We start from the raw sequence: 18,284 nt of genomic DNA, 5'->3' as shown, positions 1-18,284 counted from the left end.
TCTCTCCATCTTTGCATCTTAGCCCTCAAACCCTCAAGCCCTTAGCCTATAAATTGGATCCCCTCCCAAGCCATTTTAACACACTCCATCATCCTAAAGCCATAATGCTATTTTGAGAGCAAGTTTTTGTTGCCCCACTTTTCACCATATACAAATTTTGCAAAGTGGAGAGTGAATTAATGTCATGTTTTTTCAAGTCGGGTCAATAGGTCTTTCTTCTTTAGGTGCTAAGTTTCTCCATCAAGTTTTTATCTTTTCCCTTCTCCCATATCACATTTAGCCCAGGTGGGTATTTCTTGGTTGTCATGAGTCTTAGGGGTAGTTTAGAGCCATCCTCGATGGAGATTCTTGATTTGTGCTACATCTTTTGATTTTCATGCAGCTCATTTGATCTGGAGTTAGAGAAAATTGAATTGGCAGAAAATCAAGTTTCGACTTCTCCTCGATGGGTTTTCGCACCCCAAAGGCAAATTTTTGCAAAGACTGGCAAATGCTATTTGTAAGCTTCCTTGAAGTAAAGTGAATCATGCTAAGAAAAGATCATTCAAGTGATGTCATGATCTCACAGTGAGAACCATTTTAAAGCTTGGAAAATGATTGAGATAAGCATCGGCAGAAAACCAGAAAAGAGCTTCTCCGTGGCAGACTTCGATGTCAGTAATCAATTTTCCAAAAAGGTCTATGTAAAGGAATTAAGAAAGCCAATGGGCCCCACCCCTCACTTTCAAAGTCAGTTTTGTGTTTCCCAGAAGCTTAAAATAAAGTGAATAGGGCAAAGGATGTAAAACAATGGGCTTTAGCGGAAAAACAAGTTTGCTCTTCTCCATTGCGAGTTTTTGCACCCAGAAGGTGAAACTCCACGACGATCCATAAATGTTATCTGTAGGCTGAAACAAGGAAAGAATAAGCATCGGTGAAAAACTTAGAAGTAGCTTCTCCTTTGGCAAACTTCAAAACAAGAGGTAAACTTTCTGCAAAGGCCTAAATAGAAAGGTAAAGTTATTAGGCAGGCCCCATTTTTCATTCACAAAGCCTCTTTGGTGTTTCCCAATCATTTTTAGTAAAATGCTTAGGGTTGAAAGGTAAAAAAAAAGCTTAAAGGGAAAATTAGAAATTTGCTTCTCCGCTATGGGTTTTCTACCCTCGAAGGCCATTTCTCGCACTTTAGAGAAAGTCAGTCCTGCAAGCATGGTAATTATGTGATTTGGTTGCAGATTACTTTGGGCAAATAAATAGAAGTAAATCAGTAGATTGACTAGTTTTTGCAAGTAGAATTGACCTAAGTAGATTTTTCCCAAGGAAGTACTATGTTTGTGTTTTTTTGAAAGATGGATGAAATGGGAAGTAAATCGGTAACTAATGAGAGTTACTGTTGAGCCAATGGAAATAGTGAAAAGATAAAGATAAATCAATTAGAAACTTTACATCCACCAATCCAATAGATTTACCCTTAATTTTGCTCATGTGGCACAATTTATGAAATTCAACAGGAAAATCTAAGGTTATTTTATAAAAAGGGAAGTAACAGATTTTCAAACTCCCGTTTCACTATTATACTATTGTACTAAGTAGTGCTTTCAAGTAATTTTTGAGTTATAGAGTTTTCTCCTTGTATCAATTGTAATTGTTTGAACTATTGCTATCATACATCAAATAAAATGGCAACAAGATTGATTAGTTTTGATGGATTGGGAAGAATTAAGTCAGCATGGTCGACTATCACAGATACTTCACTCTATTTCTATGATATGCAAGATTTTCAAAGGAGATTGAGAGCAGAGCCAATCCACCCCATAATAGAGAAAATTCAAGGAAGTAGATTAGTAGAAGTAGTTGGGTTCCCTATAGCAGTACAAGCCCTAGAGTTGATTTTAGAATGCATCAATCATTAGAACCCAGATACAAGGTAGATTCTATTGCCCGAGTAGACAGTGTTGATTTCAATCGATCAACAATCAGTGGTGAATTGCTTGTGGATTTTAGAACAGGAGGATTTCTCTGATTTGACGATGAGTGGAGCATGTCCGAGTACTCTTTGAAGAAGATGGTTTGGAAGAGGGAGATCATGCAGTCTTGGTTTCAGAAGCCAAGGGGAGCTAAGAGTAAAGTCCCTAAAACTCTTTTTAGCACAGACCTCAAACAAGAAATTGTTGACATTTTGGTTCTGTTGCATTGACTCAAAGGTGAGGTAGAAGATTTTAATTTTGTAGAGCAGTACTTCTTTTTGGTGCAAGTTATTTTCTCAGACACACAGTATATTGACTGGGCACATGAGGTCAGTGAAAAGCTTTCTAGGGCTCTTAGTGCAGCTAAGTTTTATAATTCTTTTTATATGTCCTCATTCTTGATATACATGTTGGCTTCTCTTCAATTGTGGCTGAGACTCCCTAGAATTGAGAATTTCCTTGATAATGTAAAAAGTTATGAGTTTTATCCATGCTTGCAATTATAGAATAGTCATGCAGAATACATCCAGGTAAATGATGCATTCACCATGAGGATTTGCAGAGAACTACAGGGGTGCCCAGAGTGGAGATTCAGTCTAGAAGTGATGACAATCATCAGCCAATTTGGTAGTTACTTCATCCAGTTCACATCATTTTCTTATTTGCATCTTGTAGCATTCAACAGATTCCCACTGAAGCTGCCCAGGTATCTAGATGATATGATTGTGCTTGTGGAGATTGTGAGGCAAGCAATACAAGTGAACATGTTGAGCGCCAGCCTAAGGAAGAAAAGGTATGAATTCCCTATAAAAGTGGGAGCATACAGTTGCAAAACCATATCAGATGCTAAGAATATACTCAAAGCATTTTAAAGTAAATACAAATTGGAAGAGTATGAAGTAGTAAGACCCCAATTTGATCCTAATGGATATGCCAGAGATGTGCTCCAGATTGGAAGTGTAATCAAACATGTGACAACCATGGAGGATTATTGGGTAGATTGTAAGGATGAGCTAGAGAGTCGAGATCCTACCTTTGCCAGATTTACAATTGATCAGGTAAAGACATATGGAATAAGTTTAGATGTGGAAGAGCTAGAGGATGACGGTCAAAATATGTATAGTAATACTTATTTGAAAAAATTGAGGAATACTCCCATTAGCTCTAAACCATATGTTGACATAGAAGAAAATTTCAATGTCATGATGGCAAGGATTATCAAAAGAACTAGGAAGTGGGTTGAATGGACAACTAAGAAAGGCCAAAGAAAGAGCAAAGCTACTCAAGCTTTTCTAGCTACAACTACTCCTACTTCATCTCAAAGTGCCACTCCCAGTGCTACTGGCACAACTGCTCAAAGACCAACCAATCTATGGGAGGAGGTGACCAACCCCCAGAGAAGCATGTTCCAATAGCCCCAACTTATCAAGGGGGATCACTACCAGTCATTGGAGCTCAAGTTAAAGCTGAAAAAGAAATAGAGGGATAGAAAGATGGATCTTTCACTCCAGTCTCACCTCCACATGCCGCTCTTCCCCCATCTCCTCAAGCTTCTCCAACTTCATCTCTTCATGCTGCCCCTGTCTTATCCCCCCATCATAGCCCTACTCCATCTGTAAGCACTCATATTCTTAAGCCTACTGGTTCTCCTATTTATATAGTAGAGATTAGAGATGATAAAAGTAGTAGTAGAAAATCTACTGAGTCTGATGAAGCTACCAAGAAAGCTCAAGAAGAAGAGAAAGCTCCAGGTTCATCTTGACTACTTTCTTGAGATCCAAAGACCCCCTTTTCTATAGCTACAACAACAATGACTCTAGTAAAGAAGAAAATGTTCAGCATTGAATCACTCGAAACAACCTCCAAAGTGATTAATACAGAGTCTTGGCTTGAGGATAATTGGAGAAGAAGAGGAAAAGAAAAGATGAAAATTTCCCTTCAAAGGATGTTGTATCTCAAGAGGTTCGCTTAGGATCTGCCTTAGTAAAAACTAAAAAGTAGAAGACCTTGTTAATATTGGGACACGATCCAGAAATAGGGCACCTAACTATGGAGGTAGCAAAACCAAACAAGGCAAGCAGAATTGAAGATATGACACCAGAAGACTTCACTCTGCACTCAATTGATCTTGGAGAAGCTAGACATGGTACAAAAGTAGGCCTATGGAAATCAAGTAATGAGGTGATAGAAGAGTAACTGGAGGATCTCAAGTCATCAAAGGTCAGAATGAAAGCAAAAATAGAGGAGTTAAGAAGATTTATCCGACAATTAGTTGTTCCATTGGCAACTATCACTGGTGTGCCTACCATTGAAAATCCTTTAGCAAAAGAGGTACAGGCCTTCATATCATAGCTCCAGAAAGATAGGCATTTTGGTTAGATTGGAAAAGAATGGATTGAGAAGCTCAGTTCAAATGGAGCTGTTATAATTGATCAAATTGGGAATGTTATCCTTGGGTTAGAAATTGAGAAGGATAACATCACTTCTAATCATAACACTTTGGCTGTAGAAAAGGCAAGGTGCAAGGAATGCATTTCTCTCCTAAATATGATCATCCAAATGAAGGTGAAAGAGGCAGTTGAAGCAAATATTTTGAAGAAGGCAACTGCGCCTTTGTTCAAATGGCTTCAAAAAATGCAATTCAAGTAGGAGATGATTCAAGAGGCAGAGGAAGGAATCAAAGAAACAAAGGAAAAGGTGAAGAATATCCAAGACAGAGCATTTGAGCTCATGTGAGGATTACACACTGACTCACAAAGCAATGGGCAAGAAAAGGTTCCCATTGAGATAGAAGTAATGAAGAATAACTTCTCCACATACTTGAGTAACCTATCTGGAATGACTTCAAGTAGTCAAAACAGAGTGGTAGAGTTGTAGACACTGAGTGGATGCGTGCATGTGATAGCTGGAGAGTTAACAAGTTAGCTGGGTGCAGTAAAGGAGTTAGCTCAAGAGCATTCAAAGTGGCTCTTGAGATTCACCAATGTACATGTGCCTAGTCATGAGGAGATGATCCCAATTATAGTGGCTGCCAAAACATATAGGGCAAAAACTGAAAAGGGAAAGAAGTCTAAATGACTTATTTAACACTCCTTTTCTATTCTTTGATGAAAATGTTGCAAATTTTTGTAAATTTTGAAATCCAACAAACTCGCATCTTGCCATTTGTCATATTCAAAAGATGAACCGATTGAAATTCCCATTGTAATGGTCATCTCTCAAATCCTATATGTATGAAATTCAATGATAAATCAAAGGTCTATAAATTTTGGTGTGAAGTACTATCTGTTGCAGAGACAATTGAATGGCACTTTGTTTGAATCGTTTTCCATTCCAGTAGGTACTGTAATTAGTTAGTATTTCCTTTCTATGTTACAGAGAACTAAGAAAGAATAAAGTTTCTTTTCCCCTATTTTCTAGAATTCAAATGGATGTGATAAGTATTGTTATATTTCATTTGATGAAAGGATTTTGTTAGTTTTCCTGATTCATCAATTGTAGTTCAGATTTAGATTTCAACTTATTTTAGTCTTTCTCGGATGGACTTATGGATTCATAAGAAGTGTGGATACATAGATCTGTTTCGATATTGAGAAATTTTTCTTGCCTAAATTAAGTTCTAGGTAGGCTTAATTTGGTTTTCCTCTCCTGCTCTCGAGTTAAGAGCATACGCCATGGTAGGGATTAGAGATAAAACCTAATTCATTGAATATCATTTACATAGGGAGCTATACCTCAATTTAGAGGGAAACTAAATATTCTTAGAAATGGTTTCCCAACTGTTGTGTAAAGTTGTTCTTCGTTATAAATTTGGGCACATTAAAAGAGGAAAAGAAGAAGGACAAATCTGTTTACCAATAGATTTTTGGTGACTCTGCTGGGGACATGAATGGTCGCTTGATCAAAAAGCCTATGTCATGAGAAAAAATGGTATTGCCTCATGAAAATGTAATCCCAGTGCTGCAACCTAACCTTGGTTTTCAAGATGACCAAGAGGATATAATTTCATCCCTTAACACATTTGTTTGGAGGCATAGAAGGAACACTGAACATTATCAGAATGCTAGCTAGATATTAGAGGAAGAAGAAAGAAGAGTTGAAGCTATTTTAAGAGCTATTCAAAGGGGACATATCCGGAGAGAAGAAAGACTATTATGATAGTAAGCTTAGAGTTAAATCAGACCTAGCATCCTGGAACAATTTAGGTTCCTTAGAAGTATTAAGAAACACGGTGGGCAAGATTCCATTTTTGATAAATTAACAGAGCTTAGTTTTCCTATCTTAGAAGTTCCAAAATGGAAAGGTGAAGGTAAAATTCAGAAAAAACCCCCTTCCCCTATTAGAAGTCAAGACACTAGCACTTCGCATTCCACTTGTCAGGTGTTAGCACTTCACAGAGTTACTGCACCTCCAGTTGTTAACTTTCTACCATATATTGCTAGAACAATCATGGCTGCTCCATGGGCCGTGGCAACATAGCCGCTAGCACTAAATTATTATCATCCACTTCTAGCTGGTTCAAGGAAGAACTTCCCTAAATTCTCAGGTGATGCAAAAGTCACAATAGATGAACACATTAAAGCATTCTTCATAGCTACTCATATATTGGGGGTAGGACATGAAGATATCACTGTAAGATTGTTTGTAGAGACCCTTACAGATAATGCAATGGACTAGTTTTATCATTTAGCTGATGGTTCAATAATATATTAGGACACGATGAGAACTAAATTTGAAGCCAGATTCAAGACTATGGAAGATGAACATGCCTTGCTAATGTAGTTGACTTCAACTAAGAAGCAACCAACTATGAGCATGAGAGATTTCATTGCTAACTTCATTAAGATTAATAGCAGACTTGCTACTGCTGATAGACGCACACCTGGCAATTTAAAAACTTTCTTTATTAGTGCTATGCCTCCAGAAATCAATTATGATCTGAGAAGAGCACACCCTACTGATCTAGCTAATGCACATAAGAAAGCTATTGAATGTGAAGATGACCTGATTTCTGTGAGAAAATGGAAATGAGAACTTCAAACTAAAGGGAGTTCTAGTAATACCACATCATCAAAAGAAATTATTCAGAAGTTTTCTAACGAGTTAGTAGCAATGAAAAAGAAGTTACCCAAATTCAATAATTCTTATCAATGGAATTACCAAAACTCACTAGGTAGAAGCAATGAAAGTAGATTTTCGTAGCTTACAGGTTCACAACCTAGGCTGCAAATCAAAGTAGCACCAAAAAAAGGGAATATGTGCATCTTTCACTTAACCATAGATCATGACAGTGAGAATTGTCTGGAGATTGTTCGTATGATGCAATTTCTATCTACTAATGAATTAAATATTGTGGCTCCATGTTCAAAACCTAATTCCTGTTCAAATGGTGACTCTGGAAATTTATTTTTAGAATATGAATTAGATTCTGAATCAAAAGGTGAGTGTTACGCAACTATTGATAGAACCTCATAACAGTACTTACTCATGGACAAAGATTGAAGAATCAAACCTCTAGTCATACTCACAAAGATAGCTCCAGTCCTTCTACGAGTAAAGCACATACTAATAAGGAAACATCCAATCCGCAAACGTGTAAGGACCATACATCTTTTGATTTCATTCAATTTTATGAAGAGTCAAAAGTTCAAATTTCCACTATTGATTATTTAAAGTCACATCCCTCTGAGCTAAAGAGATTAGTAGATAAATGTAAAGGGCGTACCTTAGACTTGAATGATAATGTGAGGATTGAAATTGAAGATGAAACCTTAACATCTGGCTTGTTTAATCAAGAAGACTCTACTGTTTTAGTGACTTTCCCTGGACAGAAACCTGAACCTTTTTATATTTCATTGTATATTAATGGATGTAAACTTAGTAATTGCATAATAGATTCAAGTGCATCAGATAATGTTATGTCATATTCCGTAGCTAAAGCCTTGCGGTTGAATCTTACTAAAGTGCATGGGAGATGTTATTCTATGGATGCCAAGCAAGTCCCTTTGCTTGGACAAATTAAAGATGCACAAGTAGCTCTAGCCTCATACCCAGAAAAGAAACTCATGTTAACCATTTTGGTAGCTAATATTCCTGCAAGTTATGGACTCCTTTTAAGTAGAAGTTTTTTCCGAGACTTAGGAGGAGAAATTAAGTTAGACTGGTCCCAAGCTATGATACCTATTGGTAATAAGAAAGTCAAGTTAGAACCTAAAGAAAAAGAAAAATCCACAGTCTTGAAATTAGATGATCCTAAAGCTCAAATTCTATATCAGGAATTGGAATTTGATAATTATATGTTATTTACTAAAGAAGATTCAGGTAAACAAGTGAACGAGAATTAGGTCGAGAAGGTGCCTGATGAAGACAAAGAGGCTTCTAATATCTGGACACTCGAATTTGATGGAAGTTGTGCTTCCTTAGGCTCAGGAGCTGGTGTAGTATTGATATCCCCAGAAGTGTTAGGATAAACCATGGACAGAAATAAAAAGTACATGCAAATATAACCAATAATAGAAAATAATAGATCACATAGAAATGAACACAAGGCACCAAGATTTAACGTGGTTCACCCAATCCCTAGGCTACATCCACCAAAATAGCAAGTCTGATCTTATTACAATCCAGTGATTACAACCTGATTACAATCCGTAATCCCTTACAGCTCAATACTACTGCAAGAACTAATTTTGCATCACAACATAATGAAAAATACCCAACCCTAAACCCTTTTATAAAAGTATTAAACTGCTTTAGGGTTATAACATGTCGGCCATAATATGAAGTATGTATAGTACTTTCCTAATCAGTCACCATAATCTAACAATCTCCCAATTTGGGACTGATCAGGCTCCACACTAAACAACAATCTCCCACTTAGAGACTAATCCTGTACCAATACCACTGCCACATGGGGCTCCCACTAGATCAAATCACCTTGGAATTTTCTGTTCTTTTATTCATGTTCAGTCTAAAAGACCAACCGAAGTTGAAGAGGAGTGCAGCTTCTCCCTTGTTACAACCTTTGTCAACATATCTACTGGATTGTCATTGGTATGTATCTTCTCCAGCTTTAACTATCCATCCTCCAAAACTAATCGAATGAAATGGTACCACAAATGTATGTGTTTGGTCTTAAAATGCAAAGCTGAATTCTTAGCAAAATGAATGGCACTCTGACTATCTATGAACAAATAATTATCCTTCTGAGGATGTCCTAATTCTTCCAAGAAGAACTAAAGCCATATCATCTCCTTGGCTGCCTCTATAGCAGCAACATACTCTTCCTTTGTAGTGGATAGAGCATTAATCTTCTATAACCTAGAAACCCAGCTCACGACTACCCCACCAACAGTAAAGACATAACCTCTAGTACTTTGCCTGGTATCAATATCCCCTGCCAAATCTGAGTCAACATAGCCCTATAAATCAGTAGTAGAGCGCTCAAAGTGTAAACACTTATTGGATGTTTCTCTCAAATATCTGAGAATACACTTGACATCATTCCAATGCTCAAATCCTGGATGACTCATATACCTACAAACGACTCCCACTGCATGTGCAATATCTGGCCTAGTGCATACCATAGCATACATCAAGCTTCCGATAGCTAAAGCATAGAGTACTTTGGACATCTTATCCTCCTCTTCCTGTGTCTTGGGACACATCTCCTTAGTCAATTTCAAATGACCAGGTAAAGGTGTGCTAACAGCTTTAGCATTCTCCATAGAGAAATGTTGCAACACCTTCTCAACATAATCAGCCTGAGATAGCGTCAAGGTTCTATTCTTCCTATCTCTGCAAATCTTCATACCAAGGATTTGTTTTGTTGCCCCCAAATCCTTCATAGCAAATGCATGTGCTAACTGACATTTTAGCCCCTTAATATGATCCATGTTAGACCCAACTACAAGCATATCATCAACATATAAACATAAAATAATGTAGCTATCATCATCCAACCTCTTAAAATAAACACAGTAATCTGAGTGACATCTGTTATATCCATGCTCATGCATAAAACTGTCAAATTTCAGATACCATTGCCGAGGTGCTTGCCTCAAGCCATATAAAATTTTCTTCAATTTGCACACTAAGTTCTCCTTACCTTTGACCTCAAAACCCTGTGGCTGAGCCATATATATTTCTTCATCCAAATCACCATGAAGAAAGGCTTTTTAAACATCTAGCTGCTCTAAATGCCAATCTTCAGTAGCCACAAGACTTAAAATAGTACGAATAGAAGTCATTTTAACAACAGGAGAAAATATCTCATCAAAATCAATTCCCTTTTTCTGTGCAAATCCTTTTACAACTAACTTGGCCTTAAATATTTTCTTACCTTGATGCAAGAGCATCCAGAGGTATAAGGGCAATCCTGTGTCACCAAAAAAATGTACTTAGACTTAGGCTCAAATAAAGGTTCCAACTCTCATAGTTCAACTATCAGTGCGTTTGAAAATCCCAAAAAAATAGGAGCATGTATTTGGGCCATCATTTCGGTAAACTAGAAGGTGTGAATTGGCCAGATGAATGTAATCATAATTTAGAGCATTCTAGAAAAAGAATAAGGTCAATAGGCCCCACGGTTTGAAAGTTATTGCAGTTTTTCGAGTTGTGGAGACCTCCTAAGAATGCTTCAAAGTCATGTTTGGGGCATTAAATGGCCTCAAAAAGGGTCAAAAAATAGGGGATGAGAAAAGATTGTCCATAGGGCTATAGAGCGCTTCGAGAGCTTTTAAAAAATGTAAACGATTCATCAATCGGAGCTACGGTTCAAAAGTTATGCCTCCCGAAAGTTTGGCTACCATTTTTGGATTCTTCTAGATTTGCATCGACTTCTAACGCAGCTTCTAGAACCTTCTATTTTTTCGGTGAATGCCTACTAGCACTTTCTAGAATGTACTCCTAGTCCTTAACCCTCTGGGGTCTATTTAAGGAGATTTCTGACATTGTAAAAGGCAGTTCGGAGTGGAGTTTGAGAGGAGGTACCATAAGGAGAAATTATCTCTAGATTTATGCTATTGTAAGCCCTTAGGGCATGTTTTGAAGTTTATTTTCCTATACTGGTTGTACTAGCTTATTTTCTCAGTTAATATAATTTCCCTTTTTTGTTGTTTCCATTTTGTTCTTGGGTTGTGTCCCCATCATACCACCTTCCTCTTCTTTCAACCTGTAAACCCACTTATTCTGTAAAGCCTTTATACCTAAAGGCAACTTGCACAAATCCCATGTCTTATTTTTCAGCAAAGAGTTCATTTCATCTTTCATTGCAGACTCCCACTGAATCTTAGTATCCACCTGCACAGCTTCATCATAACTTCGAGGTTCACTAGCATTAGTAAGTAAAATATAATACAAAGAGGGAGAAAACCTTTGTGGAGGTCTAATTTGCCTCGTTGACCATCTAACATTTACTAGTGTGTGTGGTATTTTTTGTTGCAGTTGTTGTACATCATGAGGAATGGCTGGATGATTAGCTTTTGGAGTATCATCCAACACTACATAATCATCTTCTTTCTTCTCATGTTGCTGCAATAGATCTTTGTACAACACTTTCTCACTAAATATGACATCCTGACTTCTAACAGTTTTAAGATTTTCAAAATCCTAAAGCCTATAACCAAATTCATTAATGCCATATCCAACAAAGACACATTTCTTTGATTTAGCTTCTAGCTTGGTTCTAGTTTCAGAGTCTATATGAGCAAAAGCTTCACAACCGAAGGTCTTGAGAAAAGAATAACTCACCTTCTTACCAGTCCATGCTTCCTCTAGAATACCATAGCCCAAAGGAGTAGAGGGACCTCTATTAATCAAATATACTATAGTATTGATAGCCTCTTCCCACATGTGTAAGGGCAACCCAACATGCAACCTCATGCTCCTTGCGCGCTCCATTATAGTCCTGTTCATGCATTCAGCCACTCCATTTTCTTGTGGAGTCCTTGGAACAATTTTTTTTCTATGAATACCATTAGTTGAGCAATAATCTTCAAATTCATGACTGCAATACTCACCACCATTATCAGATCTGAGACAATTTAATTTCTTACCAGTCTCATTTTCAACCAAGCATTTCCATTTCTTAAAAGTTTGAAATACATCAAATTTCTGTCTAAGGAAATAAACCCATACTTTTCTAGTTGCATCATCAATAAATGTAACATAATAATGAGAGCCACCAAGGGAACATACCTAAGCTGGCCCCCATACATTTTTATGCACAAGCTCTAATTTCTCCTTTTTGTTTTCCTTCCCAGTCTTTACAAAACTCACTCTTTTTTGTTTTCCATACACACAACTTTCACAGAAATCCATATTCACACATTTTAGACTTGGTAAAACTTTCTTTGAATGAAGTACTTTCATACCTTTCTCACTCATGTGCCTAAGTCTATTGTGCCACAACACTGCATCAAAATCTACAACAACTATTTGTTCTCCCTGCTCAACTACAACAATTGTTCTTGAACATTCATTTTTCTTTGAAACAATCAAAGTAGAAGGAACAATATGACCTGTACAAAGATATAAGGTGCCTAATTTCACACCCTTTGCTACTACAAGGAAACCTTTTGAAACCTTCCAATTTTTATCATTAAAAGTAACTACACAACCCTCATCACTAAGTTGCCTGGCTAAAATTAAATTTCTACTCAGCCTTGGAACATGTCTTACCTCATGTAGTAGCCAATGATTCCCATTCGGCAACTTAATCTTAATTTTTCCCTTTCCAACAATCTGATAGGGTTCATTATCCCCCAAATAAACAAGCCCAAAATTCCCTTGGACATAATCAATGAAATAACCTCTATGAGGTGTAGCATGAAATGAAGCACTAGAATCTAAAACCCATAAATCATCAACACTCTCTATAGACAGAAGCAAAGCATCCTCTTTGGATTTGTTACTTACCACATTTTCCTCCTTGTCTCCATCTGATTTATCTCCTTCATTTTTTTTTTCGATTCCAACAATCTTTCTTTTTGTGCCCTGGTTTCCCATAGTACTAGAAATCATTTGGTCCTCTCAATTGAGACCTCCTCCCCTTTGAATTTCCTCTTGATTTCCCATGATTTCCAAGGTTACTTCCTCTTTCAGTCATTCTACCCCTGCTTTGTGCATTCAAAGCACTTCTTGATGTAGATCCACCTGAGGATTTCCTACGAGTTTCTTCACTCAAAATAACACCGATCACATCATCATATTTTAGGGTACTAGATCCAGGAATAGAATTACTCACTGCCATTACCAAGCCATTCCAACTTTTAAGCAAAGAACACAAAATCAAGAAAGCCCTAATTTCTTCATCAAAATTGATACCCACAGAAGATAACTGACTAGTAATAGTATTAAACTCATTTAAATGCTCTGCAATAGATCCATCTTCTACCATTTTCATATTAAATAAATGCTTCATGAGAAATACCTTGTTTGTAGCAGAGGGCTTTTCATACAGTGTCACTAGGGTTTTCATCAAATCTTCTGGTGTCTTTTCTTTTGTAATATTAAATGCCACCGATGGTGCCAAGCATAACTGAATGCTTCCGAGTTCCTTTCTATCCAAAAGATCCCATTCAACCTCTGACATAGTTCCCTGATTCTTGGCTTTGCCTTCCAACGGCTTCCATAAATACTTCTAATATAGATAGTCTTCCATTTGCATCTTCCATAATTGGAAGTTCTGCCCATTAAACCTATCAACCCTCAGCTTACCCTCATTTGCCATTGCTCACACTCAACCATGAGACTCCCACTTAACCATGAGACTTTCCTACAGAGGATAACTGAAAGACAACCTCACTCTGATACCACTTGTTAGGATAAACCACAGATAGAAATAAAAACTACCTGCAAATATAACCAATAACAGAAAATAATAGATCACATAGAAATGAACACAAGGCACCAAGATTTAACATGGTTCACCCAATCCCTGGGCTACGTCTACCAAAATAGCAAGTCTGATCTTATTACAATCTAGTGATTACAACCTGATTACAATCCGTAATCCCTTACAGCTCAATACCATCACAAGAACTAATTTTGCATCACAACATAATGAAAAATACCCAAACCTAAACCCTTTTATACAAGTATTAAACCGCTTTAGGGTTATAACATGTTGGCCATATGTCGGCCATAATATGTCGGCTACCATGTCGGCCACAGCCCAATTTTTTTTTGTATGTACAATACTTTCCTGATCAGTCACCATAATCTAACAAGAAGGAGAAGTTGAGCCCTTAGATTTTAAATTAGAGTTTGGTAACACAAACAATACAATAGAATATGAAGCTTTAATATTAGGGATAGTAACTGCAAAAGAAAGAGGGATAAAAGTCTTAAAGGCACAAGGTGATGTAGAGCTTATTGTGAGACAAATCAAAGGACAGTACTCAGTGAAGAATCATAAACTGAAGAATTACAGAAATAGGGTGTGGGATGAGATAGAAGGTTTAGATGCCTTCTCCATTAAAGCTATGCCAAGAGAAATGAATACAAAAGGCCGACTCACTTGTAGTCTCTGCTTCCTTGTTACTCCCACATCCAGATTTTAAGAATAAAAAATATCAAATTGAAATTATATATCGATCTACCATCCCAGATAATATAGAATCTTGGCAAGTCTTTAATGATGATAAAAGTTTGTAGCTGTTTCTTGAAAATGACAAAGCTAGGTTTGAAACTGAGTCTCATGAAGACAATGAACATAACAAAAGTGGTGAGGTCCAACTGAAAAGTAATATTATTACCCCTTATTTTGTAGCTCTGGAAAAGTTTTTTAACAGACATGATGCTTATGTTAAGTGGAAAAGAACAAAAAAGGGACCTACCACAGGTGAATATGAAGGATTGAACATTGGAGATATCCATGGTCCCAAAATGATTAATATTGGAAAATTTTGTACTCCCCAAGAGAGAGAAATTGCAAAGAAATTATTCAAAGAATATAGAGATGTCTTTGCTTAGAGCTATGAAGAACTTAAGAGTTACAAAGGAGGAGAGGTGAAACATCATATTCCTCTCAAGCCAGATGTAGCACCTTTCTGGCAAAAGCAAAGAAACTATAATCCGAAGGTCGCAAATCCATTTTTTGAGAAGTTGATAAAATGTTAAAAGCGAGAATCATTTATCCTATCCAACATTCTACCTAGATAGCCAACATAGTGCCTGTCAGGAAGAAGAATGAAGAGATAAGGATTTGTGTAGATTTTTGTAATTTGAATCAGGTATCTCTCAAAGATAATTTTTCCCTCCCAAACATGGACCATTCGTTAGAAACAGTTGTAGGATCTGAGATGATGTCTATGCTCGATGGTTTTTCAGGATATAACTAGGTTAAAGTAGAAAAGAAAGATCAACATAAAACAACGTTCACATCTCCTTGGGGTACATTTTCATATCACAGGATGCCTTTCAGACTGATCAATGCTGGGGCTACGTTCCAAAGATGTATGAGTGAGACCTTCATTGATATGAAAGATTGAATAATAGTTATATACCTAGATGATCTTACCGCTTTCTCCAAAAAAAGGAAAGACCATATGGAGGACCTGAGAAGAGTGTTACAAAGATGCAGAGAGCATGGGATTTCTCTCAACCCAAAAAAGTCAATTTTCTATGTAACAAAAGGAAAACTACTTGGACATATAGTGTCACAGGAAGGCATTAAAATTGATCCTGATAGAGTAGAGGCCATCCACAGACTAAGCCTGCCTATAAACAAAACTGGTGTAAATCTTTCTTTGGCCAGGTGAATTTCCTTAGAAGGTTTGTTCCTAATTTTGCAGAAACTACTAAGCATATAATAGATATGATGAAAGGAAATTCAAGTTTCAAATGGAGTGAGGAAGGAAAACAAGCTTTTCAAAGTATAAAAACTACTATTGCTAATGCCCCTATGCTATATCATCCAAATTACAAGAAATATTTTATCATTTATTGCTATGCTTCGGAGCATACATTATCAGCTATTCTTGTGTAGGAGAATGATGAAGGAATACAAGCTCCCATTGCTTTTATGAGGATACCATTGAAAAATCATGAATTGAAATATTCACAAATTGAAAAGCATGCTTATTCAGTAGTCAGAGCACTTAAGAATTTTTGTTTCTATATCTTACATTCACACTCTATTGTCTTCGTCCCAAACACAATAGTAAAAAGTGTACTAATGGAACAAGAATTAGGTTGCAATGTCAAAGGAGCATGGGTAGTGAAGATATAGGAATATGATATTAAGATTAAACCTACCAAGCTGATAAGAGGAAATGCTCTATGCAGAGCAATTGTAGAAAAAAAAACTACTGGAGAATTAGAGGAATTGAATGAGAAGCAACTGGTGCTAGCAGTATGTCTCTATGACTCATGGTTTGAAAAAATTTCTTACCTTTTAACATATGGTGAATGTCTAGTAGGTTTGAATGCAAAACAAAGAAGAGATCTTAGATTTAAAGTAGCCAAGTATGTGATTTGGGATGGTAAGATTTTCAAAAAGGCTATTGATGGTACATTCTTGAGGTGCGTAGATAAGCCACAAAAAGAAAAGCTATTGAAAGCATTTCATGATGAGGCCTATGGAGGAAACTTCTCTTCTTCTGTTATAGCTTTCAAAATACTAAGGCAATGCTATTACTAGCCTGGGATGTTCCAAGATGCATATGCATGGGTAGTGAATTGTGAAAAGTGTAAAATGTTTTCTAGACACCCTCAATTAGCTGCACTACCACTAAAACCTATTGTCATTGAAGGACCCTTTCAGCAATGGGGCCTTGATTTCATTGGTCCAATTACTCCTGCATCCACTGCTGGTCATCAATATATCATAACTGCAACTGATTACTTCACCAAGTGGGTAGAAGCTAAGGCTACAAAGAAAACTACTTCTGAGGTGGTATGTGAATTCATTAATTATTGATTTTTGTTTTGAGTATGGGATCACCATCAGTCATTCATCTAATTATTTTCCTTAAGGGAATGGCCAAGCAGAATCTAGCAATAAGAACTTGATCAATATTGTAAAGAAATTGGTGTCAGATAACTAGAAGAATTGGCACAAAAAGATTCATGAGGCACTTTGGGCAGATAGAGTGACACCTAAGAGGGCAATCAGAATATCTCCTTTTGAGCTGGTTTATGGAACTAAAGCTAATCTACCTTTACCATTGGAATTGACCACAAGCAAACTTAGAACAGTAATTGATGATGACATCTATACAAATGGTCTAGAAAAAAGAATCTTGTATTTGAGTAAACTAGAAGAAGAAAGGGTGGAAATTGTTGATCATATCACACAGCACCAAATGCGAGTGAAAGAACTATTTGATAAGAAAATGAGACCTTGAAAATTTATGGTGGGAGATATGGTGCTACTTTGGGACAAAAGAAAGGCTCCAAAAGGAATGCATAAGAAGTTTGATATTCTATGGAAGGGCCCGTTCATAATTCAATAGGCATTCGAGAACAACTCTTTCAAACTGGCGTATGAAGATGGTGAAGTATTACCCCTGACTTATAATGGTCAGGATCTCAAGCTCTACCAAGTTTCAAATTGAAAATAGGTAATCCCTGTAATGTACCATAGTTAGACTTAGTGTTGTGTGTGTCTTAGTTAGCCTACTCCATTCATTTTTTATTTTTTTTTTCCTTTTTTTATTTTTCCCTTCCTTTCTTGTTTTGTCTTGTTTTTGTTGCATTGCCCCCTTTATTTTTCTTTTGTGAAACCAGAGATTCTTAGTCCCTTTGCTTGGCCATACTCTACCTAAGTCCCTAGTCAGAGCCAGCTGTTGCCCCACTTTTCACCATATAAAAATTTTGCAAAGTGGAGAGTGAACTAATGTCATGTTTTGTCAAGTCGGGTCAATAGGTCTTTCTTCTTTAGGTGCTGAGTTTCTCCATCGGGTTTTTATCTTTTCCCTTCTCCCGTATCACATTTAGCCCGGGTGGGTATTATAGACACCTAAAAATCCTTTAGAAAAAAAAATATTTTTATTTTTTGAAAAATGTCCCTGATGACATCATCATGTATTAATTAATTAATTTATTTTTATACCATTAAATTCATTTATCTTAATTAAAAATATTTAATTAAGGAATCCCTCTCAAAAATGTTTAAATCTTATTTAAACATTATTTCCTTATTTATTAATTATTTAATTAATAAATTGACCAAAAAACCCAAAATAAATTAAAATTTTTTTTTTTTGCCCAAACTTGGCCAATTGCCTTAAGACCACTAACCTCTTCTAAAATATTTTAATCCTTCTTTAATTTTGATTAAAGGCTAATCCCATCATTTCCTTACCCTAATTCCAACTCAAAATATTTAATTAA

Source organism: Cupressus sempervirens, chromosome 3 (genome assembly GCF_028749045.1).
Source record: "Cupressus sempervirens isolate cs-2001-9-10 chromosome 3, ASM2874904v1, whole genome shotgun sequence".
Classification (NCBI taxonomy): Eukaryota; Viridiplantae; Streptophyta; class Pinopsida; order Cupressales; family Cupressaceae; genus Cupressus; species Cupressus sempervirens.
The sequence above is the reverse complement of the archived record's forward strand: the minus strand, read 5'-3'. Positions refer to the sequence as shown.